Genomic DNA, 15,954 nt, shown 5'->3' on the forward strand with positions numbered 1-15,954 from the left:
TGTTGGAAAGCTCTCCTACATCACTGATGTCAGCTGTGCCTAAGGCTTTTAAATGGGTCAACAGTCTCCAAACACAAGCTGGAGAGAAACCTGGAAATTATGGATTAAAGGACAATTACAATAGGGCCCATAATAACTCCCTTAAAAGCCCATCTTCATTGTTGTTTAATAACCAAATTCCCTCTTTCCAGGGTACTCCACCCTCACCTTCTCCCACGGGGATGGGTGAGGCCGGATCAGGGCAGGCTAATTTAGTTCTTCCTGGGGAGTTTGGGGTCAGGTGAACACAACTCCTTGATCTCATCTCACATGGCTCCAGGGATGTACCCAGAATCTCTCCCTTGGGAGACAGGACAGGATGACTCAGGAAGAGGGAATTCAATCACAGGAAGTTTATGAAGAGTGGAAATGGGATTGGTGGCCAAATCCAAGCCCAGATACTCCTAAGGGCACATGGTATGGGAACCAATGCTGGGCTGGGGGCCAGGAGATCCTGCCTAGGTGCTAGCCTGAACTTACCAGGAGACTGAGAGGAAGTTCCTTGACTTCTGAAGTTCAGCTTCTTCATCTGAATTGAGGAGATTGGCTTAACTGATCTGTAAGGATCTTGTAAGTATGATATTTTAGGATTCTAGAAAGCTTATGATGCAGTGGGCTACTTCTGTGTCTCAGTTTCTGCTTTTGTGAAAATTAGAATAACAATAGTAACTTCATCATAGAATTATTTTGAAGATTAAATGAGTTTACCACAGCGTCTCTACTTCGTTCATTTAGTGTATTCCTTTAATGGTTACCCGCTAGGCTTCTACTGCAAACCATACTCTGTACTAGGTGAGAATGAGCAAATGAATTCAGTGATCAACTACAGGGATACCTTCACAGAGCTAGAAGTCTTGTGGGAAACATAGTAAAATTCAAAAACTAAAGTAATTTTAATAAGACATTTCTGTTATGATTTGACAATCAGCTCAAACCCCATCCATGTATGGCAAATAGCAGGCAAAAACATTCCAAGAAGTGGAGAATACAAAACTCTCAAGGGAAGAGAGTTCTCTGTCCCTGGCCTAAGTTACAGATGACACATTCGAATATCCACAGGGGCAAAGCAGAGAACACAAATTAATGTAGCAGGTTGAATGTCAGACAACCTGGAAGAAGGGGATTATGGCAAACTAGAGTGTACATGCATTCTCTAAAGGGGGCAGCTCAACTCTCCTGTCTACTGCTGCCATGTGGGAATGTGAGCCCAAGATTAACAAAAACTACCCTTTTTCAGCAGAAGCCAGGAATCCAGATTTTTATGTAAAAATCTTGCAGATTTCAAATGATGACAACATACTCAAATATTAAAAAAGAACGCTATGTAGCCACTGGTTTGCTACCTAGTTTAAGGCAAATTATTTCAGATAAGTAGGAGCATTATGAATGTTTTCAAAGATGGTAAGAACAAAGGAAAGAGGATGAGTGATTATTGTATATCTTCGATGCACCAAGCATCTCACACACATCATATATCATTCCATTGGTTGCTCACAACGATACTGAGAAATATTGATGTTTAGTACTGATTTTTTTTTTTTTTCTTAGGAAAGTCACATATGGGGAATGTGTTTTGGGAAACACTGGTATAGACAGATAAGAATGGCAGTATGAGGAAGACTGAATATAGGGACAAGACTAGAAGCAGGGGAGCCTGGTGAGGAAGTTATATTGGAATTATCTAGAGTGGTCTTAGTGGGGAAGAAAACAAAGACAGAGTCGAGGCATAATGGAAAAGTAATTAACTAAGATTTTTTTTCAAGTCAGTCAGTAATGTCTTAGAAGGAAAATCTACTTCTCTCCCACCTCCCCATGTCAGGTGGAAGATGGAGAGACCTTACAGGTGTACCCCTTTTCTTCTATTCTCTTTTCACCTTAGGGCTATCTCTTTGATGCCTCTTCTCAGTTCCATGTTGGCCATCTCTCCAGGTGGGCAACAGAAGCTGAGTCTTAGTCCTACGGACCGGGCCACCTGGTCTAACCCCTACTGCCACACAGAATCCTTTCTTAGGGCAATAAAGTTCTGTAGAAAAAGACCATTCAGCCATTCTTTTTGCTCCCCCAATCCAGGGGCTCCTTGCCTCTGGCTAGTATTACACTGCCAGTGAGAAAGAAATGTGGATTAAACAGTCAGGAGACCCAAATTCAATTCCTGACTCCGCTCTTCTTAGAAGTTTGACCTTCAACTATCAACTTCACAAGACTTATCTTCAACTCCCTCACCTGTAAATGGAGATAATAATTCCCCGCCACTTGGAAGGAATAATTTGCAGATAAAATAATTGGCGGATAAAATGAGATAATGGATTCAATTCATCTTCCATAGGGCAGCCAGGGTGATGAAACTTTCACTCTTTAGCATGCGTTAAACAACTCCCTGTAATTTCACCCCTGCTATAGTCTCTTCTCTTTTATTTCTGCCACTCAAAATTTAAACTTGAGCACACAACCCTTTTATACTTTAAGGTCACTGTACATGCTTTTCCCTCTACCTGGAATACTCTCTATCCTCATGTACCTCTCAACCTTCACTTCATCTCTTTCTTCCTGCTCACACTTCAGGTCCTTATTGGGTGCCTCCTATATGCCTGGCATTTTACTAGGCACTGGGCTAGAGTCATGAAAAAGATGAACATAACTCCACTTCAGAGGAGCTAGTATTCTAGCGAGAAAGGAAAATGCTCAACCTTTCTTCCCCCCAAATCAAAATGCATTCGTCATAATTATAGTAAGTGCTACAAGAAGAATATTAAATGCTAAAAGTTCACATAATTAAAGAAAGGGCCAAATATAATCTGAAGATTCTGATAAATGACATTTAAGCTGAGACCTGAGTGTATAGACCTAAGTGGGAAAGAAAATCAGTGCTATCAAGAGCAGACAGGAGACTGGAGAAGTAGGCAAGAACAGTTATTCATAACCTTAAAGGCCATGTCAACATTTTTTTTTCCATTTAGTTAGAAGAGTAATGGAAAGCTCTTAAAGGGTATAAATTAGGAAAATGATACTTATAAATCAGATATTCATCAAATATTTATTGAGTGTTTATGATATGCCAGGCACTGTTCTAGGCACTGGATAGGATCCAAAGCTGCATTTTGAAGGGTAACTCTGGCTTTAGAATTGATAACTGAAAGGGATAAAAAGTGGCTAATATGAAGACTAATTAGAAAGTCATTGCAGGCTTCCCTGGTGGCGCAGTGGTTGAGAATCTGCCTGCCAATGCAGGGGACACGGGTTCCAGCCCTGGTCTGGGAAGATCCCACATGCCGCGGAGCAACTAGGCCCATGAGCCACAACTACTGAGCCTGCGCATCTGGAGCCTGTGCTCCGCAACAAGAGAGGCCGCGATAGTGAGAGGCCCGCGCACCACGATGAAGAGTGGCCCCCGCTTGCCGCAACTGGAGAAAGCCCTCGCACAGAAACGAAGACCCAACACAGCCAAAAATGAATAAATAAATAAATAAATTTTAAAAAAATGTCCCCATTCCTCTACCTTAAAAAAAAAAAAAAAAAAAGAAAGTCATTGCAAGAGATGATGGGTGGTTTAGACCATGCAATGAGAATAGAAACAAAGGAATAGATTCAAGAGATAATGTTGTATGTCAATTATATTTCAATAAAACTGGGGAAAAAAGATAATGGAGATCAAAGCAAAACAACTTGGTTGTAAATTGAATATGAGGATGAACTAGAGAAAAGAGTTAAACCTTGGGATTTTGCTTCAAGGAACTGAATTTATAGTGGTACCAGTTATAGAGAGAGTAAATGAGCACGTAGACAGGCGCACACTAGTGGGGAGATGCTAACAAGTTCAGTTTTGTATGTGTTGGGTTTGAATTGCTTGTGAGACATCAAGTTGCAGATGCTTCTAGTCAGCTGGATATGAACAGACAGTTCAGAAGAATGAGGTGGAAACACAAATGTAAGAGCAGTGATTATACTGATCATAACTATGGGAGTGGATGTTAGCCCAGAGAGAGTTTAAATTGAAAAACGAAGATAAAAGACCAAGGTCTAAGCTGCTCTAGGATTTAAAGAGCAGATGGGGAGGACCCAGTCTGCAAGGGAGGCTGAGGTGGAGTCCGAGAGGCGGGTGTAAAACCAGGAGGGAGAGCATGGTGTCAAAGAAACCAAAAAAAGCAAAGGTTTCAGAAGAGAATGATGAATCCTGTAGAATGCTTGAAGACATCAAGTAAGTCTATGGCCCAAAAAAAAAAAAAAAAAAAGTCATTGGATGTAATGACATGGAGGTTACGGATGTTTGTGGAGAAAAATGTTTCAGTAAACTTGGAGGTAGCAGGAGACAGAGTGGAGGGAGTTAAGGAACCAGTAGAAAGTGAAGAAATGGAGTCAGCCACTGCAGACTCTACTTTCAAAAGTGTGTTTATAAAGAAGAGAAGTGAGATAGTTATGAGAGTGTAAGATGGAATGCTTTTTTTTTTAAAGAAAAACATATGAGCACATTTAAACAATGGTAAAAGTAATCTACTAAAGAAGGAGAGATTGGAAGCATAGAATATAGAGGGATAATTGATATGTCAAATTTCCTAGAAATTTAGTAGGGTACAGGAAACAGTGCAATAGAAGGATTAACTTTATAGAGGAAGAAGGGCACCTCCTACATTGCTACAGGAGGGAAGGGAAAGAATACGCAGAAAGAAGCATACAGATTTAAAATAGTTAAGGAGGGAAGTTTACCTACTCCCTATACTATTTTCTCTGAAAATGAGGACCCAAGATTATTTGCTGAGAGAGGGGTAAGAATAAGGTGCCATGAATTGAAGCCTGGTGAAAGAGAAAGTAAATTGATAGGAGAAGTCTAGTAGGATTGCCAGGTAGCATGAAGAGTCCGGTTGACATTGGTGACTGTTGATATATTTGTGCCAAATATTCTCAACTGTGTGCTTCTCACTAGCTGTTTGATGTATGTATTAGCAGAGGAGAGGATGGAGAGCTGCTGTGTGCATCCAGTGTAGGGGTTTGGCCAAGCAGGGCAACGGAAGAACAGAAAGGCAAGAGAGATCAGGAGGTGGTTGAGAACAGTGATTAAAATATGAGCCATGAACTCTACCATGGTGTCTCAGTCCTTCCGGGTTGCTACAACAAAATACCATAGATGGGTAGCTTATAAGCAACAGAAATGTATTTCTCACAGTTCTAGATGCTGGAAAGTCCAAGATCAAGACATCAATAGGCTTTGGGTCCACTTCCTATTAGATGGCCTTCTTCTCACTTTAACTTCACAAGGTAGAAGACTGAGGGATTTGTCTGGGGTGTCTTTTAAAAGGGCACTGATCCAATTCATGAAGACCTGCCCTCATGACCTTATCACTGACCAAGTGCCCCACCTGTTAATACCATCACCTTGGGGGTTAGGCTTTCAACATATGAATTTTAGGGGGACATAAACATTCAGTCCATTTCACATGGATAGGGAGATGACTAAAAAATAGTTGGAACTGATAGACGGAGATAGAGCAGTGATACCTAGGAACAGGGAATCATGTTGAGTTAAAAGACAGATATGGTAGGGGTGAGAGATAAAAAACAAACAGGATAAAAGAGAGTGGGATATTGGAGCTAATGATTTTGATGGGACATCATCACATGAGGACAACTCCAGGGTGTGAACTAGGAGTGGGTGGCTGAGCTGGACCGGAAGAGAGTTCACTGGAGATGAGCAGGCTAAGGAAGTGAGAGACTGGGTGGTAGGGCTCGGAACCCAGGAGGACCTGAACACATCTACTGTGATGACAAGAGCATAGATGGAGAGAAAACTCAAAACCAGCAGCTTTGATACTTGGAGCATCAGTTCCAGTTGAAGCAAGAAGATGAAGGCTGGATTCTATTTAGCTTTATCTTTTGGGGAATGACTGCATTTCAGGGTCATAAGGAAGGACGGATTTAATCATGACAAAGTCTTTGGATGGGAGGTAGGCACCTACCTACCATAATTCTTCCCTGGCCTAGAAGGAGGTTCTGGAGAGTACAGAGGGAAAGCTAGCTTTTCTTCTCTTGGCATCTATAATGGGCAGCTGCTACGAAGGTCAAGCATGGTGACAGGTGGCAGCAGGGAGAAAGGGAAACCTCAAGAGCAGTCTTTTCAGCCAGAGGGTGAGCTCCACGTGGGGAGGCTGATAGTCTTAAGTGAGGTTTGACCAGTATGATTAATTACTGGGACCAGAATTTTGAACAATTGCCTCACTTCCTCTGCATAGCCTTTACCGATGCCACTAGACTGAGTTAGAAACCTCTAATCTGTGCTCTTACAGTGTATGAACTGTTTCATCACCTACCATGCTTTAGGGTAATTTCTTGCTAAACTGTATTTATCTCCTAGTAGACTTATAAACTCCCCAAGGGCAGGATTCATGCCCTCCTTGCTCCTGTTCCATGCCCAACACACCCTGTAGTGTCTGGACCACAGTAAGAGCTCCATACACATGAATGAAACAGACAAGCGTGCTTTGTGAACTGTTAAAAAAACAAAACAAAACAAAACACTCGGTGATATAAAAGGCAGGTTGGGTGGCATGGGGGAATGGAGAGAATTAAGACCCTCCAAGTACCTTTTCCCTTTGGAGGCCCTTGACTTTAGAAACCTCTCACCCAAAGAGCAGCTGGAGTGACAGAAACATTTTCTGAGGACCTGAGATCAGTTCCAGATGTTTGCAGGCATGTCAGTTTGTACCTCACCCTGTAAAACATATTTCCTTCACCCCCCTCCACTCTAGCTGAGGGAGTGGGGCCCAGTCTCCAATGACATCACCTCCCTCAAGTTGGTCCAGGGCAGGCAGACAGCAGGCGGGTGAGGGCTCTTCTAGCTTCTCAGACAAAGAGTAGGGCTCAGCCATGGCCTGCACTGTTTGAGGAGCTATGAGTAATTTCCACGGAATTTCATAAACAGCTCCGATGTAATCACTCCATCACAGCCGCTGCTGCCACCATCCTCTCAGCTACTGGGGGATGTGAGACCTTGCTGTCCTTTGCTTTAAGTTATTCCCCACACAAACCCACCTCCATAACTGCTCCCCGTCACTTGAGAAGGTCATCGGTCTAAGGTCTAAGATGGGATGGTGTGTGTGCAGGGAGAGGGTGTGGGCGGTGTCCTTTCAGTCGTAGATTAGACTTAATGGAAACAGGGAGGGAGGGTTTAGAGAATTGCGTTGGGGATGGAGAGAGGTGTCTTCTGACCCTTCAGGATATTATTCTTAACCCAGATCTAGATGAATCTAGATGAGCAGCTCATGCCTAAGCAGCTCGAAGAGATAAAGACAGGAAAAGATAGACTGAGACATAGGCAGAAGGTGGCACGAAGTAAAAAAGGAAAAAGAGGAGACAGAGAGAAAGATGTCAAGAGGGACACACATAGAGGAAAAGAAGGAAGGGAGGAAGGAGAGAGCGAGGATAGAGAAAGGAAGACACAGAGATAAGAACTGAGAGTTGGCGGGAGGGGAGCCTGGTGCTGATAAGCTGGGGAGCAGCCCATCAGGCTCCCAAATGCCAGGACAGAAAGGGGCACTGACCGGCTCCAGATGTTGCTGCCTTTCGTGAGGAGATGTGGGGGATGGTAGAGAGGGCCCACTGCCTCGTGCGGGGTCCGACAGAGCCAGCTGGCCTTTCAGTCCTGAACCAAAACCCAAAGCGAAGCTGGGAATCCCATGGGGAGAGGGAGAAGTCTCTGATTTTTAAAAGGTTAAAAAATATTCCAGCAGCTGACCAAAGAAACTTCAGGGGAGTGTGGTAGGAGGTTATGACGTTGGGTGAGACCCTTCCACTTCTTGTCTTTCCTTTTCTGATCCTTGCAATGAGGGAGTTGGACTCACTGCTAAGGTCCTGCTACTCTAAAGTTTTGGGATTCTCAGAAGCTGGCATGTATGACAAAGAAGCAATGAGTCTGGAGAGCTACATTCTCTAGAAGAGCCCCCCAGCTGCCATCATATGTCTAGATACTCCATCCTGCCCAGACACACAGATACCCTGTATCCCCTAATTTCCATTTGCTTCTTGGTTTATTCTCAACAAGAACAAAGCACACCAGAGGTAATATCACTGGTGGAAAGATATTTGGACTTGGCAGGGAGAGCAGGTAAAGAAACCAGAGCCCCCATTCTAGCACTGACTCTCCCACTAGCTCATGTGTGTAACCTCGGGACAATCCCCCCTCCCGCCTTCCTCAGCCTTTTTCTCCGTAGGTCAAACATGGTATTTGGATTCATTAAATTTGCTTGTGCCTCACCCCGCCTTCTTATTCCCACCCCCCTGCATCTAGCCCTGCCCAAGAGGCTGAAACCCATGCCAATTGCTCTGATGAGGCCACGGGGGAGAACCAGACGTCTGTTTTTAATATCGATGACAGATTAGCGTGCGGGGAATTCAGCCACCCCCCCCAAAACAAGCCCTGTCTCTGCTCAAAACAACTGGAACAGGAGGCTAGTTATGCTTGGCTTTCCCAATAGAGTCCCAGGACCGACAGAGCAATGGCTTCTCCGAAGGAAACAAAGAGGGCGCCAAACCCAGGGGTGGGGGACAGGAGAAGGAGACAGGGAGGGAGAGTACGCATTTCAACAGCTAGTTCAAAAGGGTGTTGAACAGATGGCAGTCATAAAGCATGTGTGTGTGAGAGAGAGAGAATGTGTGTATGCATGTATATCTGTGCACACGCATGCGTGAGCTTGTGAATAAATAAACAATTACAGCACTGCACTCGGCTGCCAGCAAAAATCCAGAGATCAAAGAAAAAGCCCTCATTTCCTTATTCTGGCCTCACCTGGCCAAATGTGTGAGCAATCCTAACTCTCTAACAAAACAAGTCTTAAACCTTATTTTATTGTTTGTTTTCTTCCTAACATTGAATTTTCCTTTTTCTTTTTTTAATTCATGGAAATTAGAAGCAACTAGCATTTATCAGTACTTACCATGTCTCAAGAACTGTGCTACATTTGACTCTCAAAGTAGCTAATGAAATAAGTGTTATTTTCCCCATTCCACAGATAGGGAAACTGAGACCCAGAAAGGATGTCGACTGGCCCTAGATTTCTCATGGAGAAGTGGTAGAAACTGAAAGCAGAAGCCAGGTTTTTTTGGGGAAAAAAAAAAATAGCCCACGCTCCTTAATTTGGCTGGTAACCTCTAAGATAAAGTTCAGTCAAGTTGACTGAAATTTTCAAATTTGGTCCAAGTTTACTTTTGAGATTGTTGAGACGTAGTAAAAGTGGCAAGGAGGCAAAGAGATGAGGTTTCTGCTTCAGATATCCACTGCCAATCATCTACAGCATCAATTAATCATAACACATTTTAGAAGGCTTACTATGTACTCAGCTAGTCTCTAGAACTACATAAGACCTCATAAGACCACACAGTACTCAAAGAATTAACATCAGAGTTGAAAAGTTAAAACATGTATATGCCTACCCACATATAATTCAATTCAGTGAACACTGAACGTCTATGTACGTCAGGCACTGTGGAAGGATACCAAATTATAAAGACATAAGAGTCATTATCCTGCTTCTTTAAAGACAATTGTCCACTGAAAAATTCAAGAATTGGATGGTGGAGAGAATTAAAGTCAAGTAGCACAAGAAAGAATTAGAAGAACCTGTAAAGATGGTGGCAGATATGTCATTATCTTCAAACTTCTGAATGGCAGCAGGAAGAAGAAGGGGTAATATCTCTGTGGGGTGTCCCCAGACCATGTAACTAAAAAGAAGTTTTATCTCTATCAAAAAAAAAGGAACTCTTGGATCAGAACACTGGTTCCTAGACAATCAGAAGGAAGAATCTTGGATTTCCATTTCTGGACTAGATGGAGAAACAGAGACTAGATTTATTTACCCTACTACCTGAAACATTAAGGATTTTTTAAAAAGAAAATAACATAAAACAAGTTTTCAAACTGGAAATCTGGCAACAGAGGACAGAGATCTTGAAATATGGAAAACAAATTCTGTGAGCCCTAAAATTTCTGCAGCTTCCTGCCTTTAGAGAGTTTCTAGGTCACTGCAGGGAGATGCCTGGAAGATTCCCTAAATTGAGAAGGCAGAGTTCTTAGTCCAGGGAGATGAAAGTGACTAGAGTTTATAGGATAGAGTAATGGAGAGGAGAGAGCTGTACAGAGAGAAAATTGAAGAGATCTGTGTAGGGTCCCCTTTCAGTACTCAGCAAAGTACTGGTTAATGGATGTATGTAAGGAGCCTACCAATCCAAGAGGATTAGACAGAACAATGCCCATTGCTCATACAGGGGCCAGAAATAGTGCCTATTCCTCCCAGTCACACTGGAAAATCTCATAATTCATGGGTCATTGTGTAGAACACACTGAAGGGTCTTGCCTCAGTAGTAGGGAATAATTAGCCCTAGACTAAACACTGCTCTGGTTCCATCTAACAAATCTTAAAAGTAAGACCCAAAAGAATCAAACTGTCTCCAAATAACTTAACTGTGGCCCAGAATAGAGTTCAAAAATATTTATAGGAATACAAAAGTATCCAGAACCCAACAAGGCAAATATCACAATGTCTGGCATTTAATCAAAAATTACCTGGCATGCAAAGAAGAAGGAAATTCAACACATAATGAGGAGAGAAATCAATCCATTTAAACTGACCCAGAACTGATACAGATGTTAGAATTAGGAAACAAGGACATCAAAACCATTATTATAACTCTATTCCATACTCAAAAATGTTATGACTATATATGCCATATACTAGCCAGATCAAATTGAACTTCCTGGGACTTCCTTGGTGGCACAGTGGTTAAGAATCCACCTGCGAATGCAGGGGACACGGGTTTGAGCCCTGGTCCGGGAAGATCCCACATGCTGTGAGGAGCAACTAAGCCCGTGCACCACAACTACTGAGCCTGAGCTCTAGAGCCCACGAGTCACAAGTACTTTAGCCCACGTGCCACAATTACTAAAGTCCGTGCGCTCAGAGCCTGTGCTCCGCAACAAGAGAAGCCACTGCAATGAGAAGCCCGCTCACCACAATGAAGAGTAGCCCCCGCTCAATGCAACTAGAGAAAGCCCACGTGCAGCAATGAAGGCCCAATGCAGCCAAAAATAAATAAATTAATTAATTTAAAATAAATGTTTAAAAAAACAAATTGAACCTCCTAAGATGAAAATTACAATGTCTAGACTTCCCTGGTGGTGCAGTGGTTAAGAATCCTCCTGCCAATGTGCCAATGCAGGACAGAGTTTCGATCCCTGGTCCAGGAAGATCCCAAATGCCCCGGAGCAACTAAGCCCATGTGCCACAACTACTGAGCCTCTGCTCTAGAGCCCGCGAGCCACAACTACTGAGCCCACGTGACACAACTACTGAAGCCCACGCTCCTAGACCCCATGCTCCACAACAAGAGAAGCCACCACAATGAGAAGCCCGCGCACCGCAACAAAGAGTAGCCCCTATTCGACACAACTAGAAAAAGCCCACACACAGCAATAAAGACCCAAAGCAACCAAAAATAAATAAATAAATAGAAAATTACAATGTCTGAGTTAAAAAAAAATCACTGCATAGATTAACAGTAGATTAGATATTGCAGAAGGCAATGAAGACATAGCACTAGAAACTATCCCAAAGGAAACAAGCAAAAAGAAATAATTTTAAAAAATGAAAAGAGCATCAGTGAGATAAAGAACAATTTCAAGTGGCTGAATACACATATTTTTAGAGTCACTGAAGGAGAAAAAGATGGAGAGAGAGAAAAATAATGGCCCCCAATTTTCTAGATGGGCTAAAATGGTAAACCCATAGATCCAAGAAGCTTAATAAACCTCAAACACAATAAATTGCTAATGTAAGCAAGACACAGGAGCAACATCTTTAAATTACGAAAAGAAAAATATGCCGATCTAGAATACTGTACCCAGCCATAATAGCTTACAAAAGCAAAAGCAGAAAGAATTCATCATGAACAAACCTGAACTATAAGAAATAATAAAATATATCCTTCAGGCAGAAAGATAATGAAATCAGATGAAAATATGGATGTATGTAAAAGAATGAAGAACACCAAAAATGTAAGTACATGAGTAAACAATAAAACTATTAATTAAATATACTTAAAGGATAATTACTCTTTTAGGAAAATAACAATGAATTATGAAACTTATGTATATGAGTAAAATGTATGACAATATAGCATAAAGACTTGGAGGAAAGAAATAAAAGTATACTATATAAGGTTCTTTTACTGCATATGAAGTGTTATAATGGCACTTGAGGGCACACTGTGATATGTTAAATATGAATATATAAACCCTAAAGTAATCACTAAACAAAAGAGAGTTATAATAAATCAACAAAAGAAATAAAATGGAATAATTAATACACTCAATCTAAAAGAAGATAGAAAAAGAGAAGGAAACAAAGAAAAGTGGAACAATAGAAAACAAACAGCACAATGATAAACTTAAACCTAACCACAACAATATCATATTAAACATAAATGGTCTAAACACCCCAAGGTAAAGATAACAATGTCAGCTTGGATTAGGAAAAAAAAAAAAAGAAGAAAAAGAAAAGAATAAAGACCTAAATGCATGCTGTCTACAAGAAACCCATATTAAATATAAAGGCACAAGTATGGGCTTCCCTGGTGGCGCAGTGGTTGAGAATCTGCCTGTCAATGCAGGGGACACGGATTCGAGCCCTGGTCTGGGAAGATCCCACATGCCGCGGAGCAACTGGGCCCATGAGCCACAATTACTGAGCCTGCGCGTCTGGAGCCTGTGCTCCGCAACAAGAGAGGCCGCGAGAGTGAGAGGCCCGCGCACTGCGATGAAGAGTGGCCCCCGCTTGCCACAACTAGAGAAAGCCCTTGCACAGAAACGAAGACCCAACACAGCCATTAAAAAAAAAAAAAAAAAAAAAAGGCACAAGTAATATAAGAGTAAAAAAATAAAAAATGGTAAATCATTCTAACACTAATCAGAAGAAAGCTGAGAAAGTTATATTAATATCAGAAAAAAGTAGATTTTGGAGCAAAAAATGTAACATGGATACAGACAACCATTTCACAATGATAAAGGGACTGATTCATCAAGAGGATATAAAAATTATAAATGTTTATTCATTTAATAACAGAGCTTCAAAACGCATAAAGTAAAAACTGATAGAACTATAAGGAGAAACAGATATATCCACAATCATCATCAGAGGTTTCAGTACCATTCTTTCAAGTATTGATAAAACAAGAAGACAGAAAATCAGAAAGGATTTAGAAGACTTGAACAACACAATCAACCAATTTGATCTAACTAGCATTCATAGAAAAACTCATCCATAAATAGAAGAAAATACATGATTTTAAACTGGACACTGAAAACAATGATAGACCATATCCTGTGCCATAAAACCAGTCTTAATAAATTTAAAATGATCCAGCAACCCCACTCCTGGGCATATATCCAGAGAAAATCATAATTCAAGAAGATACATGCACCTCAATGTTCATTGCAGCACTGTTTACAATAGCCAAGACATGGAAGCAATCTAAATGTCCATCGACTGAGGAATGGATAAAGAAGATGTGGTACATATATACAATGGAATATTACTCAGCCATTAAAAAGAATGAAATAATGCATTTGCAGCAACATGAATGGACCTGGAGATTATCATACTAAGTGAAGTAAGTCAGACAGAGAAAGACAAATATCATATGATATCACTTATATGTGGAATCTAAAAAAAAAAATTATACAAGTGAACTTATTTACAAAACAGAAACAGATTCACAGAGTTAGAGAACAAACTTAGGGTTATGGGGGAAGGGTCAGGCGGAGGGATAGATTAGGAGTTTGGAATTGACATATACACACTGCTATATTTAAAATAGATAATAGGCCCTACTGTACAGCACAGGGAACCCTGCTCAATATTCTGTAATAACCTAAATGGAAAAAGAACTTGAAAATATGTATAACTGAATCACTTTGCTGTACACCTGAAACTAACACAACTTTGTTAATCAACTATACTCCAATATAAAATAAAAATTTTAAAAAATAAAATGATTAAAGCCATAAAAAGTGTATACTCTGATATAGTGGAATCAAATTAAAATTCAATGACAGAAAGTTATCTGAAAAATCCCCAAATATTTGGAAATTAAGTAACATGCATCTAAAGAATCCATGGGTCAAAGAAGAAAACAAAAGGGAAATTAAAAGATATTTTGAACTGAATGAAAATGAAAACACAATTTATCAAAAATCTGTGGTAAGCCACTAAAGCAGTAATTAGGGAAAATACTTGTCTTACAAGAAAAATCTCAAATCAACAACTTCAGCTACCACATTAAAAATCTAAAAAAAAGAGGAACAAACTAAACCTAAAATAAGCCAAAGAAAAGAAATAACAAAGGTCAGAGTAGAAATCAATGAAATGGAAAATAGCAAAAATAGGTGAAATCAAAGCGGATTCTTTGAGAAGATAAATAAATTACACAACCTTCTTTCCAGATTGATCAGAAAAAAAGAGAGAGATGACAGAAATTACCGATATCAAGAATGAGAATATCACTATAAATTCCATAAATATTAAAAAAATAATAACAGAATATCACAATTTTTTGCCAGTAAATTTTATAACTTACACGAAATGGATAAATTCTTTGAAATACACAAGGTACCAAAATCACTTAAGAAGAAATTCATAACCTGAATAGCCCTACATCTATCAGGGAATTAAGTTAGTAATTAAAACCTTCTTACAAGAAAAGCTCCAAGCCCAGATTATTTCACTTGTGAATTCTACCAAACAATTTTTTTAAAATACATTACTAATTCTACCCAAACTCTTTCAGAAAACTAAAAAGGAGAAAATGTTTTGCAATTTATTTTGAGAGGCCAGAATTATCCTGACCGCAAAACAGACACAAGCATTACCAGAAAACTACTGATCAAAATACCTGACAAATAAGGATGCAAAAATCTAAACAAAATTTTGACACAATAAATCCAACAATATATAAAAAAAGATAGTGCATCATGACCATGTGGGATTAATTTATTCCAGGAATACAAGGTGTTTTTTTTTAATCCTTTGAAAACGCATCAATATAATTTACCGTATTAACAAACTAAGAAACATAAACTATGATCGTTTCAATGGACACAGAGAATTCAACATTCATAATAAATAAAGATACAAGCACTGTGCTGGGAGTAGGACAGACTGGCTGTGGAACTTTGGGAAGGTCACAGACCTCTCTGGGATTCACTACTTGAGCTATAAAAATGTGCCTGGTAATCATTCAGAGACTAATGTTAGCAACGTGGCGGCATAAGAATTTTCAGCACTTGTCTCTCCCCCACCCCCCAACGCCCCCATCACCCCTCTAACAACCTCCATCAAAAAATCAATTTGAACCAATCCGAGTAATGGCATCGTGGGGACAACTTGAACCGAAAAATCAATTTGAACAGCTGTCCGTGCACAGAAATACTTCACAAGAACTAAGGTTTCTAGGTGAGGGATCATTGCACCTGGGTGAAGCACAAAAATAAGAAAAGATGCTTCGAGGAGGTTAGGAAAGATAGATTCTCATTACTCTTACAACCTCTCCCCCAAGCCTGAGCAGCCCAGTGCAGAGAGAGAAACCATCCCTGTGGAAGGAAAGAGAAAAGTGAGACCAACTTCACTTTGCACTCCAGAGCCAGCTCCCATGGCTGTAGGTGGCTCCCAGAAGACCTCTGTGTGAATCCAGGACTCTGGCTCATCCCAGCAACTGCTGTCTCCAGGGGCCCCAGCAGCTTCCATGGCACCAGGCTCCCAGTGGGCTCCCACGAACCCAGGTCTCCAAGCCACCCTGGCACCTGCCAGCTCCGAAGGCCCCCAGGTGATCTACCCTTGAACCCGGGTTTCCGGCTGGGCCCAGCACTAGGCCAACTACCAC

At 40.8% G+C, this 15,954-nt stretch overlaps 1 protein-coding gene across 3 annotated transcripts in view; it reads right to left on the bottom strand.

Annotated features, from left to right (window-relative positions):
- The window catches only part of ASTN2 (astrotactin 2), an 898,930-nt gene that overhangs the window by 139,964 nt on the left and 743,012 nt on the right, over positions 1 to 15,954 (bottom strand). The gene's annotated exons all lie outside the window — the stretch shown is intronic.

This window comes from Balaenoptera borealis (assembly GCF_965194805.1).
Source record: "Balaenoptera borealis genome assembly, chromosome: 8".
NCBI classification, from domain to species: Eukaryota; Metazoa; Chordata; class Mammalia; order Artiodactyla; family Balaenopteridae; genus Balaenoptera; species Balaenoptera borealis.